Below are 23,767 nucleotides of genomic sequence, written 5' to 3'. Positions count from 1 at the left end.
CTGCATCCAGTGCCAGCTATTTTGGACAAGTGTCAGTGCCCTGCTCCTCATCCCCCACCCCCCCTCCACTCCACATGCCCTGGCTGCTCCATGGCATTATCCCTAAGCAGTGGGTGGCTGGGGACTGGTGCAGTCCCAAGGAGCAGGCTGAGGGTGCCAAGCAGTGGGATGGAAGGCTGGGAGGGACTGGGAGCTGCCAAAGGACAGAGCAGGGTGAATGACTAGTCACTGGCTGTGTCCTGGGCATGGCTGGCCTTGCCTGTCCCTGCCCACTGGGGTGGCCCTGCTGGGTTCCCCCTCTCCATATGGCTGTGGATGTCTGGAGACGCGTTTGACATCCTTGGATAGGTAATAAATAGAATCAGCCCGGCTGCCTTTTGTTTTGATTGATTCCATTTGTTCTGCATAAGCAGCTCCTTCCCCTTGCCAAGGCTCAGCTCCTGGGATGGAAGATGCTGAGAGACGGAGATGGAGGGGCTCAGGCTGACTCTGCTGGGAAGGTTCCTGAGGCTGAATTCTGACAGGGGGGACACTGAGGCACCCAGCAGTGCCAGGTCTGTCTTTGCAGCAGGTTTTGGTTAAGAAGGGAAACTGAGGCTTGGAAAGGTGATGTGCTGTGCCCTGGGGATGCTCAGCGAGGCAGGGGCACCTCTCAGGTCTAGAAGCTCCTTCTGTGGTACTGGGTGTGGATGGAGCCACCCAGACCAGCAAGCAAAGGGTGATCCAGCGACATCAGCCACACCGTGGGTGACTGGCACTGCTCTGCCACTGGTTTGAAGGGAAAATGACTTTCCAAATGAGCTTGTGATGAAAATGAGCACAGGAACCGGGACTCCTAGCTACCCTCACTGGCTTGGTTGGAAACAGCAGCTGCAGGCGAGTCTGGTGCCTCCCTGCCTCAGTTTCCCCAAGCAGGAGAGGCTGTTTATCTGTTGGAAGCTGGGGAACTAGCAGTTTTGGGAGCAGGTGGGATGAAGGGTTGGAAGCTCAAAGCCAGGGGTGCTGCTCCATGGGCTCCCTGTGGGGCAGCAGAGCAGCGAGATCCCGAGCAGTGAGCGATGGGTGGGGGGCTGGGGGGACCCCAGAGCCATCATCCTGGTGGTTTCCCATGTGTAGCTCCAGTTGCTTCTCACCTGCTTGCCTGGAGACCCCCATTCCCGGCAGAAGGAGGGATGGGGTTAAAACCATGGCCCCACTCCGGTGCTGCCGTGCCCCCCGGCTGAGTCAGAGGGCCGGGGGTGAGTGTTTGAGCGTTCCTGCACCGCAGCTGAGGTGCCACGTCAGGGGGAGCGGATGTAGGCCCGAAGGACACAGCTGCCTCCTCTCCGCGTCCTCTCAGTGCTCCTCTCCTCCTTCTGATCTGTCTCATTATCTCCTGAGTCATCAGCGCTCCCACCTCCGCTGCAGCCACCGCCGCCCGCAGCCGGGGCTGCCGAGAGGAGAGGGGAGCTGCGGGCTCCCGACTGTGACCTCTCGCTCTCCAAAGGTGTCCCAAAGGTGATTTGGGACGGGCAGTATCTCCCCTGCACATCCTGCTGGGCGCCCAGATGGACACAGGGCAGCGGGGCAGCTCCTGCCCGGCATGGAGAGATCCCTGGGCATGGTGCTTGTCTTGCAGGGATCTTTGGGCTGGCACTTAGGCTCCGGCGTGCCGGGCAAGGCTGCAAGCTGCTTCCCAAGCCTTGCACGTATCAGGAGCCAGGAATAGAGCTGCTCTGCTCGCTGCTGCCCGAATAGCTCCCGGTCCAGCTGCGGGCGTAGCTGAACACACGCTGGCGTGCCGCAGATCCTGGGTTTGGCATGAGCAGGCTGTGGTAGATCCAAGACACGGCTGCGCTCCCCAGAGAGCCCGAGGGATGCTCGGAGATTTTACCTCCAAAGGTGCTGCGATAAAGCAAGGCCAGGGCTGGCTTCATTTGCTGCCGGGATGAGAGGCACAGCTCCGAGCTGAGCGGAAATCCGAGGAAGCGCCTCTCTCTCCCCGTGGCACTTGGCAGCCTCTTCGCAACATTAATTCCTCTTGCTGCTACCAATTTGTGGCTTATCAATTCTCACTGGAGCTCTCCCGGTTCTCTCTCGCAGCCGCCGCTCCGCTCCCCGTGCTGCTCTCACCGCAGCCCCGAGTGCCCGCACTGAGAGCTCCGGGGGGATGGCAGCCCCCATGTCTCCTCTCGGCTGCGTGGGTGCAGCAGTTTAGGTCTCTTGTCAGGAGGTGTCTTCTCCCAGATCTGGGAGTGTCTCTGTCACCGGCTCGGTGTGACCGACGGCAGGCTGAGCTGTGGTGGCTCACAGCCAGGCTCTGTCTCGCAGACCGTTCTGGAAGTGCTCTGGGTTAACCTGTCCATCCACAGATTTCACAGATCTCAGCCTGAGCTCTTCCCCCCATCCCTCTCTGCTTTGTGCTTTGCCTCCATGGCTAATAACTAGGTCAGAAGTCCTGGAGGCCAGGGAGCAGCAGCCGGGTGGGTGGGTGGTCATCTTCCATCTGTTTTCACTCCCTTTCTTCCTTTTCCTCTTGCCTTCTTGATAGAGAGACTCTCCAGCCCCGTCCTCTTTCTCGGGGCTGCAGAAGAGTGAGAGCTGCCATGTCCACGGGCTGATGAAGATATTTTTTTCTGAACAGGAAGGTATTTTCAGGCAGTAACTGGATTATGGCCCCACAGCCAGGTCGTCAGCTGTAGCCAGTTGAACCGGTGACTGAAGAGAGCCTGTCCTGGTGGGAGCATCCCTTGGGCACAGACATCCCTGGAGAGGGTTCCCCATCCCTAGCACTGGTACTGGGGAATCTTATAGGGAGCCTCTGGGATGGCCGTGGCCATGGCAAGTGGGGAGGTGCTGGAGCAGCGTGGGAGTCACTGAGCCGCTGCAGAAGATGACAAGCAGCTGAGTGACAGCTACAAGAGCCCCCCGGGGCCAGCCACACACTGCCGGAGGGTCGGGAAATCAAAGGCTCGGGAACGCTGATGTCTGCAGGCTCCGAGCAGAAAGGCTGCTCTCGGGAGGAAGGGGATGATGCAAAGGGCACCTGCTCCCTGTGCCAGCTAGGTGACATTGAAACAGCTCTGTCCCCTGCAGCACTCGGCTCCCAATGCCTCAGTTTCCCTCCGAGGGGCAGAGCTGCAGCCCCCGGGGGTTGTGGGGGTCCCGGGCAGCATCCGGCCGTGCTGCCCATCCCTGGACGGAGCCGGCATCCCGAACAGGCGGCCATTGTGCGGCGGGGCCGGCGGGCGGCTCTGAGCCCCCGGGGGGAGCGGGGAACAAGGGCGGCTGTGTGCACCCATGGCACCGCCTGGCCCGCTGCCCTGACACGCATTCCCGGACTGCCGGCGCTGGGATGTGCAGGGAGGGGTGCTCCCTACTATAAGGGGCTTGCTGTGGGGTTGATTTTTTTTAATCTCATTTTCCCTTTTTTATTTTATTAGCAGCCTTTGGGTGTCTTTTTGAGCAATTAATCTGGGTCATGACATTCGCTGAGCAGATCGGAGAGCCCGGGGCTCATTAGCACTCGGCCGAACGTCGCTGGAGAGATGCTCTCGGCAGCTCCGCTGCTCCGCCTGCTTGTTATTCCGGGCGAGTCAGGGGCTGCGGCAGCTCAGAGTCCCCTCAGCAGAGACCCCACCGCACTGCGGTGGGCAGGGGTGGCACTGCAGGGTGCCCGGGGTCCCTTCCTGCCGTGGCGGAACAGGCGGTGATGCTGTGCTGGCACTGGGGTCCCCAGTAATCAGCAGGCAGCACCGTGCTGCAGGGCTCAAGGACTTTTGAGGGTCTCAGCCTCCCTGTTTTGGCTTTGGATTGACTTCATTCCCTGTCTTTCAGCTGCTGGAGTCCTCAGAAGTGACTTGCAGCTGCTGCTGCGTCGACACCAGGAGTGGTGCTTGGTCCTGCCGGCCCTTTATACGAGCTGGTGCTGCTCCGCTCCCCTCTCCTGGCTGGAGAAACTGAGGCAGGAGAATTCACCTGGCCCAAATCCAGTTGCCCACACTGTATGTCCCTGCCAGCAAGGGAGGAACCATCTCTCCTTGGTCAAATCAGGCCAGCTGTCATAAGGAATAGGTCTGATTCCCCAGCTAGGAGTCGCCTCCATCTCATGGATGCTTCCTCTGTGGCTTTGGCCTAATTTTGCTTTGGGTTTCCCCGTGGCCATGAGCTGCACCCTAGATGCAAGCCCTGGCCTTAGACCTTCCCAGGATTTTCACCCCAAGCCTCAAGCCTTCACCCCATCCTGCTGCTGACCTCCTGCATGGCCCAGCCCCGTCCACAGGCCTGGAGAGCAGGAATGAGGAGGAAGCTCCCTGTGCCTGGCTGGCTGTGGAACAGCATATGTGCTGGGATCTGCTCCCTGCCTGCTGTTTATCCGCTTCCTTCGAGTTAACTTATGTTTCCATCGCTGCCCATCTGTCTCGTTCTCTTCCTCTCTTCTTTCCACTCCTTCCATGCTGGCAGGCGCCAGCGGAGAGCGGGGTACCCTCCCCAGCAGCTCCAGGTGACCCTGGGCGGTGACAGGCATTCTGCTTCCCTCCACTGCTCCTGTATTGCTGCGGGGAAGTTTTTTTGGGATCCTGGTTTGGATGCACCCAAGGCTGAGCTCTGGCAGTTCCCTCCATCCATTAAATTCAATAGGAATTCCGTCTAGAGGATCCCCTTCATCCATTAAACCTGAACATGCTGGGGCTGTGTCAGTGCCGGCAGCTCCCTTTCAGCTTTCCATTCCCTGCCTTCCTCGGTTCTCTTCACTCCCCAGGCTCAGCAACTTTGCTGCCATCCATCCTGTGCAGGATTTGCTCTTCAGATGTCTGTGCTTCCCAGCCTGCGGGAGGGAAGCCCGGCCCCGCTCCCACCCAGAGCCCGGCTATTAGGGATACCCGGGCTTCTTCAGGAAACACAAAGGCATTGAGAGCCGGAGCCAACATGCACCTGCTTTTCTTGCTGCTTCAGAAAGCCCTTGTGGCTGCTGCCTCCCACTTCTCCAGCTTTTATTTATAGTCTGTCTTGCTCACGCTGGGGATTTTTTTCTGTCTTTCTTTCCCTCTCCCTGGCGCAGCTGAGCTGCTGAACTTGTACCGCTGTGGAGAGAGGCTTCTCTCTCGGCTCGGCTGCACGGCCATGGAAAAGGGACTGGCAGAAAAATCAGATCCCCACAGGGGCATCCCAGAGCCTCATCACCAAGCTCTTCATCAGTGCTGGTCACCCCTGTGGGCAGCCAGGGGGGTTGTGCACGAGGAGGTCACTGCTGGTGGCCATGACCCACATTTGCGGCTTTGCTGGGTGCTGTGGGCATGAGCAGCACCATCCTCACTGTGGCACCAGGCTCTCAGGGCCCCTGCAAAGGACAGACCAGGCCCTGAGGAGAGACATCCCTCGGGCTATCTGTGCTGCTTGTCACATCAGTTTGGTGACACCAGTCTCTTCCCTGCTGGGAGCTGGGCTGAGACCCAGCAAACTCATGCTGCTCATGGACCTTCAGGGAGAAGCTGGGCAAAGGTGGGGCTGGTATTTTCCTCTTGCTGGCACTGTCCCCTCCCCAGGGCACAGCAGAGATGTGCAGAGGAGTCCTCAGCCAGGAGACACCAGCATCACCCACCCCGTCTGGCAGCGGTGTCAGTGCCATGAGGAGCTTGGGGACTGGCTGAGACCAGTGCATCAGTCACTGCTGTTCCATGTGGGACCCTGCCAGGCTGCCATGTCCCACAGGGAAGCCACCAAGGGCTGTAGAGGGTCACTAAAAGCCGGGCTCCACTCCTTTGAGCAAAACCAAATGCTCACCACGTCCTCCCTCTCCACTTCTCCTGGGGAGGAGGTGGCCAGGGGACACAGCAGGGAGAAGGGAGGGGAGAGGGGGCTGAGGACCGAAATAACAGCCAAAAATTGCAAAATAAAATCCAATCACAAGGCGAGAGGCTCACCATCTGCTGTGTGGGTGCCAGAGCAGGAGCCACCCGCCAGCTCGGGTGCTGCTGCTGCCAAGTGACTCAGCACCGGGAGAGAAGGATGCTCTGGGGACCCTCGGGGCTTGACCCCCACACCCCAAAATGTGCCCGAGGGGGAAAGCCAGGGATGAAACCCCTCACCCCAGGGACATCTGCTGGCAGGAGATTTGGGCAATCCATGGCCGCTGGGGTCAAACTCTTCACACCTTGGTGTTTCCTCGGGAAGGGGGAAAATCCAGGTGGAAGCAGAGACTCCTTTGTTCCACGGGAGCCACGTTTTCATGGCACCCAGTGGGAATGTGCTTCACTACCGACCTGATGCCTCGTGGGGTCCAGCAGCACAGTGAGGGGAGCCTAGGGTGCCCCTCCACCATGGCCATGGCAAACCAGGGCAATCAACCAGCGGTGCCCAGGCAGATGGTGCTGCCCAGGTGTTCCCAGATGGGCACAGATACCATGACACCCTGGGCAGAGGAGGCATCACTTGATGCATAAACAGCGAGTGCCACCCCTGAGGTGTCGCCCCCAGGACACCAGTGGGATGCGACAGGAACACCGTGGTCCTAGTTAATACCATGTTCTCACTAACACCATGCTCCTGGCTAACACCATGCTCCCACTAAAACCACATTCACACTAACACCATGTTCCCACTAACACTGTCTTCCTGATTAACATCGTATTCCTGGCTAACACCATGTTTCTGGCTAATACCGTGTTCCTGATTAAACACTGTGTTCTCTGTTAATACAGTTTTCCTGGCTAACACCGTATTCCTGGCTAATGCCATATTCCTGGCTAGCGCCATATTCCCAGCTAACACTGTATTCCCACTAACCCTGTGTTCCTGACTAACACTGTATTCCCACTAACGCCATATTCCTGGCTAACACCATGTTCCCGGTTAACACCACATTCCTGGCTAACGCCATAATCCCTGCTAACGTCCTATTCCTGGCTAACGTCCTATTCCCGGCTAACGCCCTATTCCCGGCTAACACCATGTCCCCGGCTAAAACCCTATTGGCAGCTAACACCGTGTTCCCGGCTAATGCGGTGCCGGCGCAGGAGACAAAAGCGGCATTACTCACTGCCGGGGAGGAGCGGCTCAGAGCATTACTCAGCCCCGCCAGCAACTGGGTCTATTCTTTGTGCATCAGCCTGGGGGACCGGGGAGGAGGAGGAGGGCAGGGAATGGGGGACTCATTTTTCCTCTGGAGCAATGACCACCCACTCCTCTGCACCCCCTCCTTCCCCCGGTGTCATAGGAGGGACGTCAGCCGGAGGGGATGCTCGGGCGGGGGCTGCGCCGGTGCCTCCGGTTCTCCATGTGCCGCTTCCTCGGGGCTATTTGGAGATGATCGATCCGAAGAAAAGGTGGAGGAGGCTCATGTGGCTGTGGGTCGTGTCCTCTTTTCCAGGTGTCTCCAGGTGGCTGGCAAAGAATGTCCTCAAGCCCCCCAGATGTGGAGCACAGCTGGGGCTGGGGGTTTCGCTGGGGTCTGGTGGGTCCAGGCACAGCTGTGGGCACGAAGACACTGTCATCATGCTGGCATAGAATTTTCTGGTGTGGAATTTTCTGCTGGGCCAGGTGCACATGTTGCCCCACTGCTGGGGAGGGTAGCAAGCACATTGCTCCACTGCTGTGGGTTTACTCCTGGTTTAGAGGATTTTTTTAGGGAGCTCTTGGTGAGGTTGATGCTGGGATGGATGGATGGATGGATGGATGGATGGATGGATGGATGGATGGATGGACGGATGCATGGATGGATGGATGGATGGATGGGTGGATGGAGGCACTAATGGAAGAACACTGGAGAGGGGAGGCAGGGGTGAGGGATGAGCCGCTGGCGGATTTGTAGCCACGGATGCTGCTTCTTAATGGAGGGAAATAATCAATGTGGGCTGAAGGGGGGAAGAGGATTTTAAATGGAGGAGGACATCACTGCCCTGGATTGGGAGCATAGGCATTTCCACAGATGAAGGGAAGGAAAGGGGACTGTGTTCTCAAAGGCATGGCCACGAGCAGGAGCAGAATGTGGGGTGGGGAATGATGCAGGGGCAGCAATTGCCCTGGCAGGAAAAACCTAGAGCCTCCCAAGCCTGGGGGAACCCCAGCTGCAGAGCTTGAAGCTTTAAATATGGGAGGAGATGCCCTTCCGACATTCCAACTTCTCTGCTCTCATTCCTGTCTGTTTTAGTGATCCTGTGGCTCTACTGGCAGCATGATTGGGCTGCGTGGTGGGGGGTTCTGGTTGCAAGAGGATGTCCTCTCCCCTGGGAAACCAACCAGTGTGTGCATCAGAATAGGGTCTTACCCCCAGCAGAACTCGGATTTCTGGTAGGGATTCTGCTTTTATCTCTAAGGAATGCAGCTTGGAGTGGCTGCTCCTGTCTTTAGAGGAGCCCTGCTCTTCCATGGCTTTGCTTTGGGCAGGAAAACGTGCTGGTGTTGCTCAGTACGCAGGGAAATTGTTTCTTGCCCAGTTCCCAGACACAAAAGGTGATTTTGGGCCGGACCGGATCTTTCCTGGCTTGTTCAGCGTTGCAGCTCCCATGTCTGTCCGCAGGGTCCGTGCAGAGCCCTGGCAGCCGTGTGTGCCTCCACGTTGATTTGCAGGCACTAATGAACATCCCTCGTGCTGTTGTACCCGCTCCCAGGAAGGAAAACCTCGTTATCCAGGGAGATGGATGCGGTGGCATGCTCCCAGATACCCCGTGGCAGAGCCAGGCTCGAAGTCTGGATGCCTGGGTTACAGAGGTTCCTGGGGAGACGCTTTTGTTCCAAAATCAGTGGTGAATTTAGGGGATTCGAGTTCCACCACCCTGCTGCAACACCCCTGGGGGTCTCCTTATTCTCTGCATCCCCTCTGTTGCTCCTGTAAATGCACCCTCAAGTATCTACAAAGCAATTAAAACAGCAGCTACCCATAAAAATTAATTGTGCCGTGTAATGCTGCTCTCTGGCCAATGAGCTTGTCCCCACCTGACCCTGGCGGGGGAACCCCATCCCTATTGGAGCCCCTCCGAGGGGGGGACTGGGTACCTCTGCATGTGGTTGCCCCAGCAACTGTCAGTCTCAGGCAGCATCCATCACACCCAACATTCCAGAGCCTTTATCGCGCCTTCGGTGCAGCGCTGATGGAGCGCGGCTGCGGGATAAGCGTCACCCGCCTCACCTCGCTCTTTATCTCGCACTGCTCATAAATCTCTGCGTGTCCCCCTGCTCTAATCCCCTCCCGGTGCTGCTCACGGGAAAAGCTACCCCAGCAGAGACCTGTGTCCGTAGGAGACTCGGCAGAAAGCCAATTAGGAGTTTCCGAAGCACGGTGTTGTTAATTGCCTCTATCCTTGCAAATGAATAAAGCGTCGAAGCTATTGTTTGACTCTGCCTGTGCGTGCATGGCCTCAGGTGCCGCTTGGGAATGTTGGAGGGAGTCTGAGGGATGGGAAGGGTTGTGGGGTGGTGGGAGGAGGGGAACTGTGGGTTATGAAGTCAGGAGAATGGCTCGTGGCTGCCCAGCTCTTTCTGCTCCTTGTCCTCATAGGGAAAAAAACTGACCCAGATCTTTCCTCTACCCATTTTTTCTCCCTGCCTTTATCCTACTTTCCCCATCCCCAGCATCTAACCTGGCTCATGCTGGGGGATTCCTGCTTCTTTTCTGAGTCTGCACCATCCTTGATCTGTTGCTTTGCGTCATTTAAGGACTTAATTTTAAAGGCAAAAAATGCTGTTAAAATAGAGTTGACTTTTTTAGTGCTACCTAAAACTAATCAGGTTCTGAGGGTCAGAGCTGTGACTGGGGGGAGCTGCAGGTGTCTGGGGCTGGGCTGGTTTATCCCAGGAATGCTTGGTTCTCCTTAATTAATTCGTAAGGCCCTCTCTCATGTTTTTACACAAGACATCACCGTTTTGGCTCACAGCATCCCTCCCAAGGGAAGCCCAGCGTGGGGCTGTGGAAGACACCCGCCCAGCTTGGAGTGCTGTCCTCATCCAAGGTTTTGCAAGGGAAGCCTGGAATAAGCGTGAATCAGCCATTCTCTGAGCATAAAGCAGAGTGAGCACCAGCATCCCCCCCGGGGGCTGCCTGGGATGGCTCCCTGCCTGCTGCAGGCAGCTTTCCTGCAGGGAATGCATAATTTCCTTGGACCCCCTCAGGCAACCAGCTGGGAATCTCCAAATTCCCCAGTTTCGATGACTGAGTGGGGAATTTGGGAGCAGTCTCTCTGCTCTGGTGATAAAAGGCGAGTGACAGTCGTGGATGTTTTGGGGGAGGAAAGCATGTAGGGCAGTGCTGCTGCAGGGAGGGGATTGCTCTGCCTTCCCTGTTCCCACAGGGTGCTCAGGCTCTGTCAGACTTTCCCAGCTGACCAAAAATATGTTGATCCTTTCGTTTTCACTGCTTGCTCTCCAGTGAGACTGACCCCAGGGATCAGGTGGGTCCCTGCAGGTGCTTTCCTGCATCCCCGGCTTTAGGTTGCAGGGATGCTCTGGCTGTGCCTGGAGCTGCATATCCTTGTCAGCGCCTCAAAAGATGCTCATATATTCAAATGCTTCGAGGAGCTGCACTTGTTCCCAGGAAAATAAATAAATAAAGTCATCTGCTGGGATTTTCTTGCTCCCATTTTGCTGGTGAGGAGTCGGGCCGGAGTGGGAGAGGGAAAAGGGGATCGGGTGATCAGAGGAGGCTTCCTGCCGTCTAGTGAGATCCCGGGGCTCGCAGCGATGTCCCTGCAGAGGCTGTGCCGCCTCCAAAGCCTCGTGCAAGGCCACCGTGTCCTTGTCGGCGGGGGTGGCGCAGGTACGTGTGCCTGCTGTCCCCGCAGCTCCGAGCTCCGTGTCACCTTCCCTGCCGCCGAGCGGTGACCAGAGCGGTGCCGGCGGAGCCGCAGCACAGCAGGGAACGGGCATTTGTTTCTGCGACAGCTTTGCAACAGATTCCTTGGCGGAGCTGACTGCAAACTGCAATCCTAAACTGTCGGACGGCTCCTTTTTCCAGCCTGGGAGTGTGAGAAACAAATTTGTTTGGGTTATAAAAACATATTAAAAAGCAACACATTTTGTTTTGCAATATACATAGTTCTTCATGCCAATTTTTTTTTTTTTTTTTTTTTTAATGACTGCCATTCTAATCCCTTCCAGACAAAGACGTTTCTTAATAACTTTTTGTGGAGGTAATTGCTGGGGAGCCGTTTCAAAGTGGCAGGCAGGGAGCTGTGGGTTGTACAGCTGCAAGTGATGGCTGTGCATTGCTCAGGTACAGAGGGAGGAAGGATCAAAAAAAGCTCTTGGTTGTCTCCAGCTTTGAAAAGGTTCTGTACCTGGTGATGCCCGACACCAGGAATATCTGGAACAACACAGAAAAGTGGCTTTTGCTCATCACATGTGCCCAGATGTTTAGCATATTGATGTGCATGTGCTCTGTAGTTCACTGGCTGCTTGGGTCTTCCCAGGTCCTGGGTTTGGAGTGTCTGGCTCTGAGCAGCATCTCATCAGTACCGGCAGCTTCCTCTCCCCCTGGACCTGGAGGTAGCAACCTCCTGAATGGCATCCGGATAACATCCAGGGCCTCCAGCAGTGGGTTTCCCTGGTAGGAAAAATGTGTTAGGGATTCCTGGGAGCTGCAGGTGGGTTTGGATCCCAAACCACTTGGGGTCCATCAGCTCCTCATCCTTGATCTGGTGATTGTGAAACATCCTGGGGCATCTCCAAGTCTTCTTTGCAAATGAGGAGGTCCAGACTTGTTTTTCCAAGTCGGTGTCAGCTGCTCTTCAAATCAAGGTAAATGCCTGTGGGTTATTTTTTTTTTTTAGAAATGGCACTGTTTGATGTGTAATTAAAATGCTCCATTTAATTAGGCAAATACCAAAGAACCTTCAGAAACATGACTATTTTTCTATATTTATTCCTCTTGTGTTTTTCTTAGTGACTGTAGTTCCAATTAAAACAACCTCCCCTATTAAACAGTTGGCTCTTAAACCCAGGAACTAAAAATACAGAAAGACCATGAAAGCTGCCCTCCCTACCCCCACATCTTTACCTTGGACTTCTGCCTCTGCATTGCTTTGCTCCCTGAGAGCTTCTTGAGGCACTTGCCGGAGCTGGTGGTGCTTGACTTTGGCTTTGCTCCATCATTTCTCCTACCTTGTGTAGAAACTTGCTGCCTTTGGGCAGAAATATGCCCAGAGCAGCCCGATTCGGATGGAGGGGAGGGTTACTATGGGGATGGGAAGGCATTTGCAGCAGGTTTTCTCCCACCCCATTAATTTGGGGAGCCTTTGGAGGTGGTTTCATCCCAAAAAGCCCTGCTTGATGTGCCTCCAGCTGGGAGCTGACGCTTGCTGTGGTGGGGCTGGGGGGAACAGCTTGCATCCACTCCAAACATGTCTGTGCCATCCATGCGTTTGCAGTATAGGAACAATAGCCGGCCTGCCAAGCTAAACACGAGCTGTTCCCCAAGTTATTGCCATTTTGCTGTTTGCCAAGGGTCTGGAGAGGAGGCGGGTAAGCAGCCATCAGCTCTGAGCTGCAGCTCCAGGCTGCCAGAGGGGCTGTGGAGGAAACTCCTTCCGATCATCCAGGTTGAGGCAGCATCAGCAGCTGTGGCTTTGTGCCTGTGCTAGGGGAAACTGAGGCACAGCCCCTCGGTTTCCATGCACTGGGCACCCCCAGGGGCACCTCCCTGCCCTGCTCAGCCCCAGCTGCTGAACTCAGCTCCCAGGCACTGTGCCTGCTCTGCCTCTGTTTAACGGGGAGGTAATTTCCCAGAGGTGCCTGAAGTCGCCTTAATGCGAGCTGTCAAAATGATGTACAGCCATGCCAGGCTGCCTCGCTCCCCCTGCCTCTCCAGTGACAATTTCGTCAAAGATCCTTTTTGAGATGCTGTTTTGACGGGGTGCTAATGGCTCCTTCCTCATCAGGCATTCGCAATGTCCCCGAACGTGCCGAGTGGAAGCTGCTGGTTTCGGTGATAATTAAGAAAAATGATAACAACAGGTTTAAAGGAGAGCAGCTGGGGGTCAGTGCTGCTGGATTGTTGGCAGCTCGGTGATGCTCATAGCCTGCAAAGGCCAGAGGTAGCATCTCCTCTGTGGGCTGGGATAAACCAGATCTTTGGGAGCCTTTGGCATCACACGATGCACCTCCGAGGGTTTGCTGGGATGGGGTAGCCCCCAGAAATAAGGAGCTGGCTCAGCTCATCTTAATAACAGGAGAGGTTAAAAATAAAAATCAATGAATAGCAGATTATTGAGATGGGATTAATATCAATTTTAAGCACCCCCCAACATCAATAAGGACCCAGTGTAGCCCAACTAATGAGATTGGGAGCCTCAGCAATCAAGGCAGAGGATTAGAGATGATCAGAATAAATCCCAAATGATGAGGGACGATGCAAAAGTCTATCCTTGGAGGATCCCACTGGCATGGACCTGATCCTGGGGGATGCTTGGGGCTGACTTTGCTCGACCTCAAGGCTGGGTGGTCTGACCTGGATGTGGGTTTGGGCACAGGCTGCAGCCCTTGGTGCCTGCTTGGATGTTGGAGCCCATAACACCGTGCCACCTCACTTTAGCACACCATGGTCAAATCCCACCTGTCTGGGCAGCGTCCCGTGTGTTCCCACCTCCACCACTGATGCCTTAGACTCCAAGCCTAGATCAAGACACTGGGACACTTGGATATTGCCTATAAACAGTTTGCCCACAGTCCTTGGATAGCCCCAACCATCTTCTCCCACAGCCACCCATGTTCTCCAGCTGTACTCCCTTCCCAGTTCCCAGTTAATCCCCATGCGTGTTTTTAATGCCTCTGCATGTCTCTAAGCTCCTCTATACCCAGAAGCCAAATGCTCCTTGTAGGATTCAGATGTCTCCCCTGTGGATTAGATGGGATGGCTGCAAATTCCTTGTAATTTGCTCAAGCGGGGTCTATGCTCCTGGGAGGCATGAGAGGAGGGGACTCAGGGGTGGCCCCCCTCTGTTTCCCATCTGTGTAACGCTGGGCCAGGAGGGATTTTAGCCAGTGATCCCTTGTCTGGGCTGTGATTCAATTATTCCCCACTCAGCCTTGCTGGTGGCTACTGGACAGCACTGGAATTTGTTCCTCGTGTGGTGTGATGGAGGATGGCCCATCCCTGTGCCAGGCAGGGCTGGATCATGTCACCCCTGCTCTGTGCAGGGCTGGACTAGAGTATCCCTATCCCATTCAGAGCTGGGCATGAGCATCCCCCACCCACACAGGGCTGGATCATACCTCTCCCACCCACACAGGGCTGGACCATAGCCTCCCCATCCCATTCAGAGCTGGTCCAGAGCATCCCCATCCCATCCAGGGCTGGACCAGAGCATCCCCAATCCACACAGGGCTGCATCAGAGCATCCCCAACCCACACAGAGCTGGACCAGAACATCCCCATCCTGTTCAGAGCTGGTCCAGAGCATCCCAAACTCACACAGGGCTGGACCATGACTTTCTTGTCCCATTCAGAGCTGGTCCATAACATCCCCATCCCATTCAGGGCTGGACCAGAGCATCCCCATCCCATTCAGAGCTGGTCCACAGCATCCCAGCACATTCAGAGCTACATCAGAGTATCCCCAGCCCACACAGGACCATGGCATCCCTGTTCCATGCAGGGCTGCCCCACTGATTCTCCCCCTTCTCAGGTTAGCTTGTTCATCAGATGCTCATGCTATTAAATATCACTGCTGCTTAATTCAGGTGTCTGGGATGCAGGCTGGATTAGCTGATTCAGCAGGTTAAGGGAAAATCCTTTCTTTTATTGAAAAAGAGTGGGAGCTGGGCAGAAGCGGGGGAGGTTTTAGGAGAGAAGTCCTCTCTGCCAGGGATTTCTGGCTGATCAGGGCTGTGTGCCCCAGGAGTTTGATCTCGGTTGTCTCATGTCCAGCAGCTGGAGAACAACTGAGTTTGTGCTTTCAGGTCCTCGGAGGTGTTTGCCCTCTCCTTATGGAGGTAGGGATGGAGAGCAGCAAGCAAGGGCATCCCTGTGCCTCCCGCATCTCCCCATGCGTGGTGGCATCCCCCACCCCCGAGGCTGCCGCCGCCTTCCCGGGGCGGGGAGGCCGGATTTGTCTTTCTAATGCCTCAGTCAATGGCATCGATTGGGCTGGAGCAAAGGATCGATGGTAATTTGGTCGGAGGGCCCCGGCGCCGGGTGCGAGAGGAGTAATTAGAGCAGCAGAGGCGGCGCGGGCCGGGAGGTCGGAACGGAGCCCATCGCCCGGGGAGGGACAGAGGGACGGACAGGCAGCAGGGAGGGCCAGGGGCTCTCGCTCTTCCAGCAGCCGGGATGCCCTTCCCGCACCCAGCCCCCTACCCCAGGCTGGCAGGAGCAGGGGGTTTGCATGGATGCTGAAACTGGGGATTTCCAAAGGAGCTTTCCCTCTCCACTGGAGAGGAGCCCCAGAGAGCAATTTTTCCCAAACTGGGCAAAGGCTGGGTGCTGGGAGGTGCCTACTAGAAAGGGAACTCACTGAACTACCCAAGGAGGAAGTGATGGGGGATCCTGGCAGGAGCTGGACCTTGCTACAGTTGGGCAAAAATGAGAGAAATTTTCCTGCAGCCCAAGGGAACAGCACCATAGCCCTGCAAAGCAAATTTCCCTGCTCTGCCTTGGCCTTCCAGCCTGCAACTCGCTGGCAAATCCCACGCACACGGCTGGAGCCTGCTGTTTTCCCCAGCCCTTCCTTCACAGGGGGCTGTGGTGGAACAGATTTTCTCCTCTTCCCCAGCAAGAATTATGGACCATCTGGATTTCAAAGGCAGCTGCTTTTATTGGAAGCTATTTCTTGCAGTGGGAAAAGAGGGGGCTCGTGCCTGACAGACACCTCCAGCTTTGTCCTCCCATGCTGTCCATGGCAATGCTGGGGAACCACATCCCAGCCGGGTCCTGGGGGATGTTTGCACACAGCTGGGCTTGGGAGCACCCCGGGGGTGGTTCCCAGAGTTGGGTGGGTGGAAGGGAAGGAAGGGAAGGACGTAAACTTGGGGAAAAGGTCAGGCATGCTATAAATAAGTGACATCCGGGGAAAGAAATGTCAGTGTGTGGCAGCGGCGGCACAGCAGTGCCCGAGATGGGGAGGGAAATGCTGTTGTCTGGGGAATCGAATCCATGAAATGGGGGCTGGGATGACAGGGACAGGGCTTTCCCTGAATCTGGTGGGTCAAAGCATGGCTGTGGTGCTGCCCGGGTTGTTACTGGGAGTGCTGATGCAGCCAGGTAGGATTTGGGCACCCATCACCCACAAATCCACCAGGCTCTCAACACTCGGAAAGTTGTCCTGCTGCTGTCTGATAGGGAAAACAGGCTAGGGCTGAGGCTTTCCAGCTGCTCTGCTCCCACGACCATCTTCACTGAAGGCAGATAGAAGGGGACAGCTTTCCATCGTCCTACCGCCCGACCTGGGATCTTGTGTGTCAGGAGGATGTTGCAGGAGAGTGGGCGAACACCCTTGAGAGGCATTTCTTTTTGGGATGGGGGAGCATTAGCAAAGCAAGATGCTGTGCTAGCCATGCCCACAGCTTCTCCAGGGCATTCCCTGGAGCTCTGCCGGCCTTCCAGGAGAACCAGGCGTGTTCCTGGGGACTGATTGCACGTTTGTCCCCAAAGTGGTCTGACTCGCTGCGGAGTCATCTTCCCGCAGCCCTGTGAATGCAGGGCTGATTGCTGCCTGGCAGGGAGGGAGCCCGGGGAGGGGGAAGCTGACTGCGAGCCAAGCCCAGCTGCGGGAAGCGATACCGACAGCCGCTCTCCCGGGCCGGGCTGGCTCGCCGGGCTGGTTTCAGCGGCAGCTGAGCATTAGCCAACTCGTATCTCTGGTTTGTGCCTGTCTCGATGGAAGGGATGGTGTGGGGAGCTGTGTGTCCCGGTAGTGCAGGACCCCATGTCCCCAAGAGAACTCTAAGCAGTTGTCACCTCTCCCTGTGTCCCCTGGGAGTGCCGTGGCAGTCAGGGGTGACCTGGGGACCCCTGGGGACCCGCAGATTGGTGCCACTGTGTGACTTCTGGACGGGGATTCCCTCCCCATGGCTGCAGTGCCTCCTGCTCATTGCACCTTCATTCCCAAGCCTCTCCTGATCCAGGGAGGGTTTGGGAGCGTTGTGGTGATGCCCTGAGCTTGGAGGTACAGGATGCTGAGCTGGGAGCCTCCAAAGCCACCCGTCCTGAGCACATGTCTCCTTCAGCCCTTCATCTGGGCTGTGCCTGGAGGGGACACATAGAAGGGCCAGAGCCTCTTTTCACTGTGCCTCACCTCCTGAGCAGGAGCAGACAGCTTCGGCAATCCTGTTACAGCCTGTCAGGCTGCTGTTTGCGGGAGTTGAGGATTTGCTCACCTGCTGTGGGGCAGGAGGTGCTGCTGGGGCTGGAGGGACTCGGTGGGGTGGGCTCCCTGAGAGCTTGGACTCTGCTTGCCACGTGTACCCCGGTTTTGGGGTATACCTATAGGAAAGGTGATCCAACAAGGAATGGTCTCTGGCTGTTGGGTCCTCGGGGGCCACCCTGAGCCCTCCACACATGATGATCACTTTGAGGGAGGAGAAAAACAGTAACTGGCTCAGCCTGGGCAAGGAGCTGTGAGGCTGCAGACCCTGTAGCCATCGTCTTCTCCCCTTGAACAAAGGCAGCTCTGATGCTCCCCTGCGTCTTGGCACTGCACAACAGATCCTTTCTCTCCGGCAGCAAAAGCCTTTCCCAAGCCCGGCCCCCCTGCTCGGGAGGGCTGCAGCGCTCTTCTCTGCCCCCGGCCAGCCCAGCCTGACACCTGCCTGCCTGTCCCCGTCCTGGGGTGCCACGGAGGGAACCCCCACAGGCTTGTCCCCTCCTGCAGTAGGACCAGCGCGTGTTGGTGGGATTTTGGGGTGGGGGACGAGGCTTGGATTGCAGACGGTCCCGCGTCCCGGTGCTCCCTGCCTGGCACCAACAAAGCTCCTGGGGGAGCAAGGCTTGGGGTGACGAGCAGCCCCCCTGGTTAGGGTGGGACTGGGCTGGGGCGGGCTCTGGACGCCGGGGAGCCCGGCACGGCCGCAGCAGAGAGCAGGGGAAGGAGAAGAGCTCCTTCGCCGGTAATCACGGACGAGGTTGATGCTACACGATGCGGGGACGTCAGCAGTGTGTCACAGCTGATGACACGCTGCATGTGCAGGGGCTGGAAAGAAGGCGAGAGGTTGGAGCCCCGGGTCCCTGCGTGTGCCCCGCAGTGCTGAGCCAGCCTGACCTTCACTGGGTCACCTGTCCCCCTCAGCCTGCCAGGACGCCTCTGGGGTGGCCCAGCCCTGCCCCGTCCCTCCGGGAGATCAGCCGGATCCCCGTGCCTTAGTTTCCCCGGGAGCAGGAGTTGAGCAGCTGCCGTGGCTCTGTGCCTCCCCACCCCAGCAAGGAGAGCGGCACGCTCCTGGCTTTTCGGGGATGTTATCGGGGAAGCCAAGGCAGAGTGTGGTTACTCATGGCGATGACAGTGCCGATGACAAGTGCCGCAGCCCCCAGGAGCACGTGCTGTGCCTGTGCTCCCGCGGAACGCAGGGAGGTGTGTTCCCGGTGCCAGAGAGCCCCAGTGAGTAATGGGGTGGGCGGCAGTGCTGGGTGGTTCTGCCGGGCTGGAGGGGGCTGCAGAGTACACTCTGTACCCTTCAGGATGGAGGGGAGACCCCCACCAGCCCCAAGAGGGGTGTGCCCCCCCCACAGAGCAGTAGGATGGAGGGTTACAACACCACAACTTGCTTTGTGTGAAAGGGGAGATGGGTCCCCGGGGAGATCAGCAGTGTCCTGCTGCCCCTTGCTTGGGGGAGCAAACACCAGGTCACGGTGGCTGCCGTGGGTCTGGGGTCTCCCACCGACCCCCAAGCTGCATCTGCCCAGCCAGGATCCCACGGAACAGCACGACAAGGCTTCCCCGGCTGGTGTTGGGACAGGGATGCTCCACGCCGTGGAAAGGCAAATTTAGGCTGGAGAAGCAGGTGATGAGATAAGGATGGGGTATCGCGTTACCACAGTCGGATCTTTCTTTGAGGTTAACAAGACAAGACAGACAATCGCTGCTGCTTGATCCAGGGAGTGCTGTGTGAGTGAGTCTATTAGTGGGCTGATGAGTAATTAGCTCTGTTGGAGACCTGCTAACGGGAGGAGAAAGTTGTTACCGTGACTCAACTGACCCCTCTTCACACAAGTTTAGAGCGTCTTTTCTGAAATACCGCAGGTGGATCATTCCACGATTTGGATGTGCATTCAGGAAGGCATGGCAGGATATTCCTTGTTTGCCATCTGGAGTCACGCGTCGGTGATGAGCCACCGGCGAGGGGAGAGGGGACGAGGAGGGAATGAGCCTAACCCCAGCTGGGTGTGAGCCGAGCCCATCTGCTTGTTCGTCCTGTGAGGGGGCTTGTTTTGGTCTTTCCAAAGAGCAGGCTGGCTGTGCACGCAGCGACACGGCTGCTGAGCACTTCCAGGCTCAGCTCCCGAGTTTTCAGCGCTTCTGCGGGTCCCTGCCCTGCTGCTCTCCCTCGCTGAGGTGGCGGGGATGGGCTGGGCTCTCCTGGTCCCCGCACTGAGAGGGGAGGAGGTGACAGCTGGGCCATGTGGGATGCTGTGAGACACCAAGTCCCACTTTCAGAATGTGGGCCGTTCCCTCCGAAGTGCAGGAGGCAGCTCTCCCGGGAGATCAGGTGTTATGAGACTCGTGACTCCACCATGCAAATGCTGGAGTCTGTGAATAATCATGTACTTGTGCAGGGAGACTCAGCCCCATGTGGGTTGGAGCATCCCTCGGCCAGGTGGGATTCAGCTGGGTCCAGATTCCTGCTTTCCTGGACTGGTCACCAGCAGTGAGAAGTTAGAGGGAGAGTGACAGTAATCCCTGGCAAGTCCCATTTTCAGGTCAGCCCCTCTTCAGTGTTGAGTATTTTTGCTGCCCCATATGAAGTCTGATCCAGAATCTTGCTGCTCCGAATGCTGGAATTCCCTGAGTTTCCAGCCTGAGCTGTAGCTCATTCCCACTTTTCTTGTGCCACTTTCCAACCCAAAACCTCTGTCCCTGATCCTGAGAGCCAAGTTCCAGGGAGGTGGCAGCAGGGCTCAGCCAGGGCTGTATCTCTCCCAGATGAATGTGTGTGATAGGGAGAGCTGCATCCCCCAGGTCTCTGGTGCTAATCTGAGAACTCCTGCCTCATCTGTCAGAGCTGTTTTATTTAAAAAAGCAACGACATTTTTCTCCCTCTTGTTAGGCAGAGCAGTGAATTTATCACTGGGCAGTTGTCAGGTGACTCAGCTGGACATGGTGGGCTCTGCTGGCTGTGGCTGTGTGGAGGGCAAGGGCGTCCCTGGGTCAGCAGCACAGCACACAGGTAGGGCTCAGGTCAGCAAAATGCTGCTGCAAGAGCTGCTCCAGCTGCAGGGAATGTGGGGCAGGAAAGCGCCAGCTTCAGAGTGACCTGCATCCCATGGTAGTTGCAGGGCACAACAGAGACATCCCCCAGATATGGGGACAAGACCTTTGTGTGGGTCTGGGGGCTGTGCAGCTGATTTGGTTCCAGCTCATGCCCTTGGCATGGAGGGCTGCCTTTCTGCTTCCCATGTGCTTGGCAGGAGGTGGCTGTGGCCAGGGGCTGGGTGCCATGGCCAGGGGCTGGGGTGCCATGGCCAGGGGCTGAGGTGCTCCTTGCTGTGCCACTGATTCCTTCACCCGCTCCCAGCTCTGCCACCACAGGCTGACGTGCAAGTACAAGGAGTGCCCTGCTCATGTAAATAAACCCAGCTATAAATAGAGAGGGAGAGAAGTGTGAAAACAGTGGGGAATGGATTTCATGAAACCAGCGAATTAGTCTGGAGAAACAAGGGTGTGAACTAACAGCCATGCTCCAAACCAAGCCCATATTTCCAGTTTCTTGAGGGTTGTTGGTGGGGCCCCTGTGCTGGGCTCAGCCTGGGGATGTGCACACACACTGGAGCAGAACTGGCTCTACCATCCACCATGGGCTCCTGATGCCTCCTGGGTTGGGCTGTGTTACCATAGGTGCCATCAATGTCCTTAATTATTTTTTTTCTCCTCTTTGAAATTGTGGTAAAAACCCAAGTAAAGACATGGAGATGATCTGACTGGTGACACGGGCTCCAGCAAGACAAGAGTTCTGTCTGACTGAGCAAGGGCAGATGGAGCTCTGCCAGTCTTGGGCTGGCTGCTTTGCAGGCTGTGAGTGATGGCTGGGATTTTTTGGGTGCTTTGAAGGTGGCAGGACTGGCGTGGGAAGGATTCTGGCCGAAGAGTTTTGCCCTCCCAAGCCACTCCAAACCAGACTTTCAGGAAATGGGTGAGCAGCTTAGAGAGCAGAACTGCTCCAGCACAAGGGTCAGCCTCGGCTGTGCCAACCCCCTGTGCAGATCTGCAAGCTTTCATGTCAGGCCTCAGCACTAGAAGCAGAGTCAGGCTTTTCTGAGGTCTTGGAATCTGTTAGGGCAGTAAAGTGCCCGGGAGCTCGTGTGAGCTGGGGCTGGGGGATGTTCTTGCGTCCTGCCCAGAGCTGTGCCAACATCTGATCCTCCAGGAATGTAATTCCAGCCAGAAGCTGTGGGATGTTTCTCCAACTCCCACATCCTCTGCAAGAGTTGGGATTTTTATTTTTTGCTTCTTTCCTGAACATGCATGGGAAGAGGTGGGAAGACCAGCAGCTGCTCAGACCTCTTCCCAGATACTCTCCCAATGGGCAAGTGGAAGAGAGTGAGTGCTGGGGACAAAATGATATGTCCCCCTCTCTGGGTGAGCCTGTCCCCTCTCGGGCTGGCTGTCATCTAGGGGAAGTTCAGTGGCCCATTTCCCATGGCTGGCACGCTCCTGGGCTGTTTGCCCATCTGGCATGGCCAGGTCTTTGCAGGGAGGATGGGTGGGCTGAGATGGGGGAGCACAGGGACACTTCCTGTCTTCTGCCCATTTTCCATTGAAATGAACCCAAATTCTCTCTTGGCAAGTGGGCTGTGCCCAGCAGGGGACAAAGGGGATAGGGTGACAAGGAGCTGTCACAGTGGGCAAAGGGTGCGGAGCAGGAGCAGGGAAGGAGGTGGCACAGGTGGTGCAATGACAGGAGGAGGGGGTACAGCTGGTGCTAGGGCTGACAGTGGCACTGAGCCGGTGCCAGGTGAATGTGACACCAAGCTGTGGTGTAGCAATGAGGTGACTGAGCAGTGCAGGGTCCTGGCAGAGGTGACAGCAAGCTGGTGCAGGGGGCAAGTGCCATGTCTGTCCCAGGCTGGTGAGGCAATGACCCTGGATCACAGATGGTGGCAGCTGTGTTATCCTGAGCTGATGTGTGGTACAAGGCTGCAGTGGCACTAAGCAGCTGGCAGAGAGGTGACCCTGAGGTGGTGCGGGGTGGCAGAGACAGATGGCACAGCTGATGTGGACCTGGTGCAAGGGGCAGGTGGCTCAGTCTGTGGTAGGGAGGTGACCCTGCCTAGTCACAAATTGTCATTGGCGTGTCTGAGAAGCAGTGTAGGGCAGCAGGGGCAAGTGGCAGCTGGGGCCATGGAGGTGACACATCAGGAAAGGGGGGCACATCTGGGGGCAGGGAAGTGATGCTGAGCTGGTGTAGGGGGCACATCCAGAGACAGAGAGGTGACACTAAGGCTGTGCAGGGCACATCTGATGACAGGAAAGTAGTGCTGAGCTGGCACAGAGAATGCATCAGGGGACAGGGAGTGACTCTGAGCTGGAAAGTGATGCTGAGCTGGTGCAGAGGACACATCTGGAGACTGGTAGGTGATGTTGCACCAAGGCAGGGACACATCTGGAGACAAGGAGGGAACAGCGAGTAGATGCAGTGACATTTGGGGATAGGGAGGTGATAATGAGTTGGTGCAGGGACACATCTGTGGACTGAGCCAGTGCAATGGAGGCGCCACTGAGCCGGTACGGGGGCACATCTGGACACGGGCAGGTGACATGGTACCAGTACAGGGGCCCATCTGGGGGTGGGGAGGTAGCACTGATCTGGAGTGGTGACACATCTGTGGACAGAGAGGTGACACTTAAACAGTGTGGTGACACATTTGGGGGTGAGGAGATGGCACGGACCTGGTGCAGGGGCACATGTATGGACGAGGAGGTGGCACTGATCTGGTGCAGTGATGTATCTGGGGACAGGGAGGTGACACTGAGTAGGTGCGGTGACACATCTGGACAGGAGGAGGTGCAGAGCCAGTGCAGGGATACACCTGGACTGAGGGAAGTGACACTGTACCAGTGCAGGGGCACATCTAGAGACAGGGAGGTAACACTGATCCGGTTCAGTGACACATCTGGAAATGGGGAGATGACATTGACGTGGCACACCTGCACACGGGGAGGTGGCACCGAGCCGGTGCAGGGTAACACCTGAACGGAGGGAGGTGACACCGTACCGGTACAGGGCACATCTGGGGACATGGAGGTGACACCGTACCGGTGCAGGGGCACACCTAGACACAGGGAGGTGACACCGATCCGGTTCGGTGGCACAGCTGGCCGCGGGGTGGTGGCAGCGAGGCGGCGCGGGGGCGCGGGTCCCGGCAGGTGTCCGCGCGGGGAGGTGACCGTCCGGCGGAGGTGACCGCGCCGCTCCCGGCAGTGCGCATGATACTGCGGCGCAGGGGCCCCGTGCGCGCCAACCCACCTTGAACCGGCCCGGGCCGCGGCGGCGGCCAATCACCGCCCACTCCGCCGGGGCGCGGCCAATGGGCGGAGGGCGGGGGCGGTGCCGAGCCGCTAAAGGGCGCAGGCTAGGCTGCACCGCGCGGAGAAGCGCAGGTGCGGCGCGGCGATGGGCGCGGGCGCAGCGGCGGGCGGCCGGCCCTGAG

Source organism: Oenanthe melanoleuca, chromosome 24 (genome assembly GCF_029582105.1).
Source record: "Oenanthe melanoleuca isolate GR-GAL-2019-014 chromosome 24, OMel1.0, whole genome shotgun sequence".
In the NCBI taxonomy this organism is placed as follows: domain Eukaryota; kingdom Metazoa; phylum Chordata; class Aves; order Passeriformes; family Muscicapidae; genus Oenanthe; species Oenanthe melanoleuca.
This window is presented reverse-complemented; position numbering follows the sequence as displayed.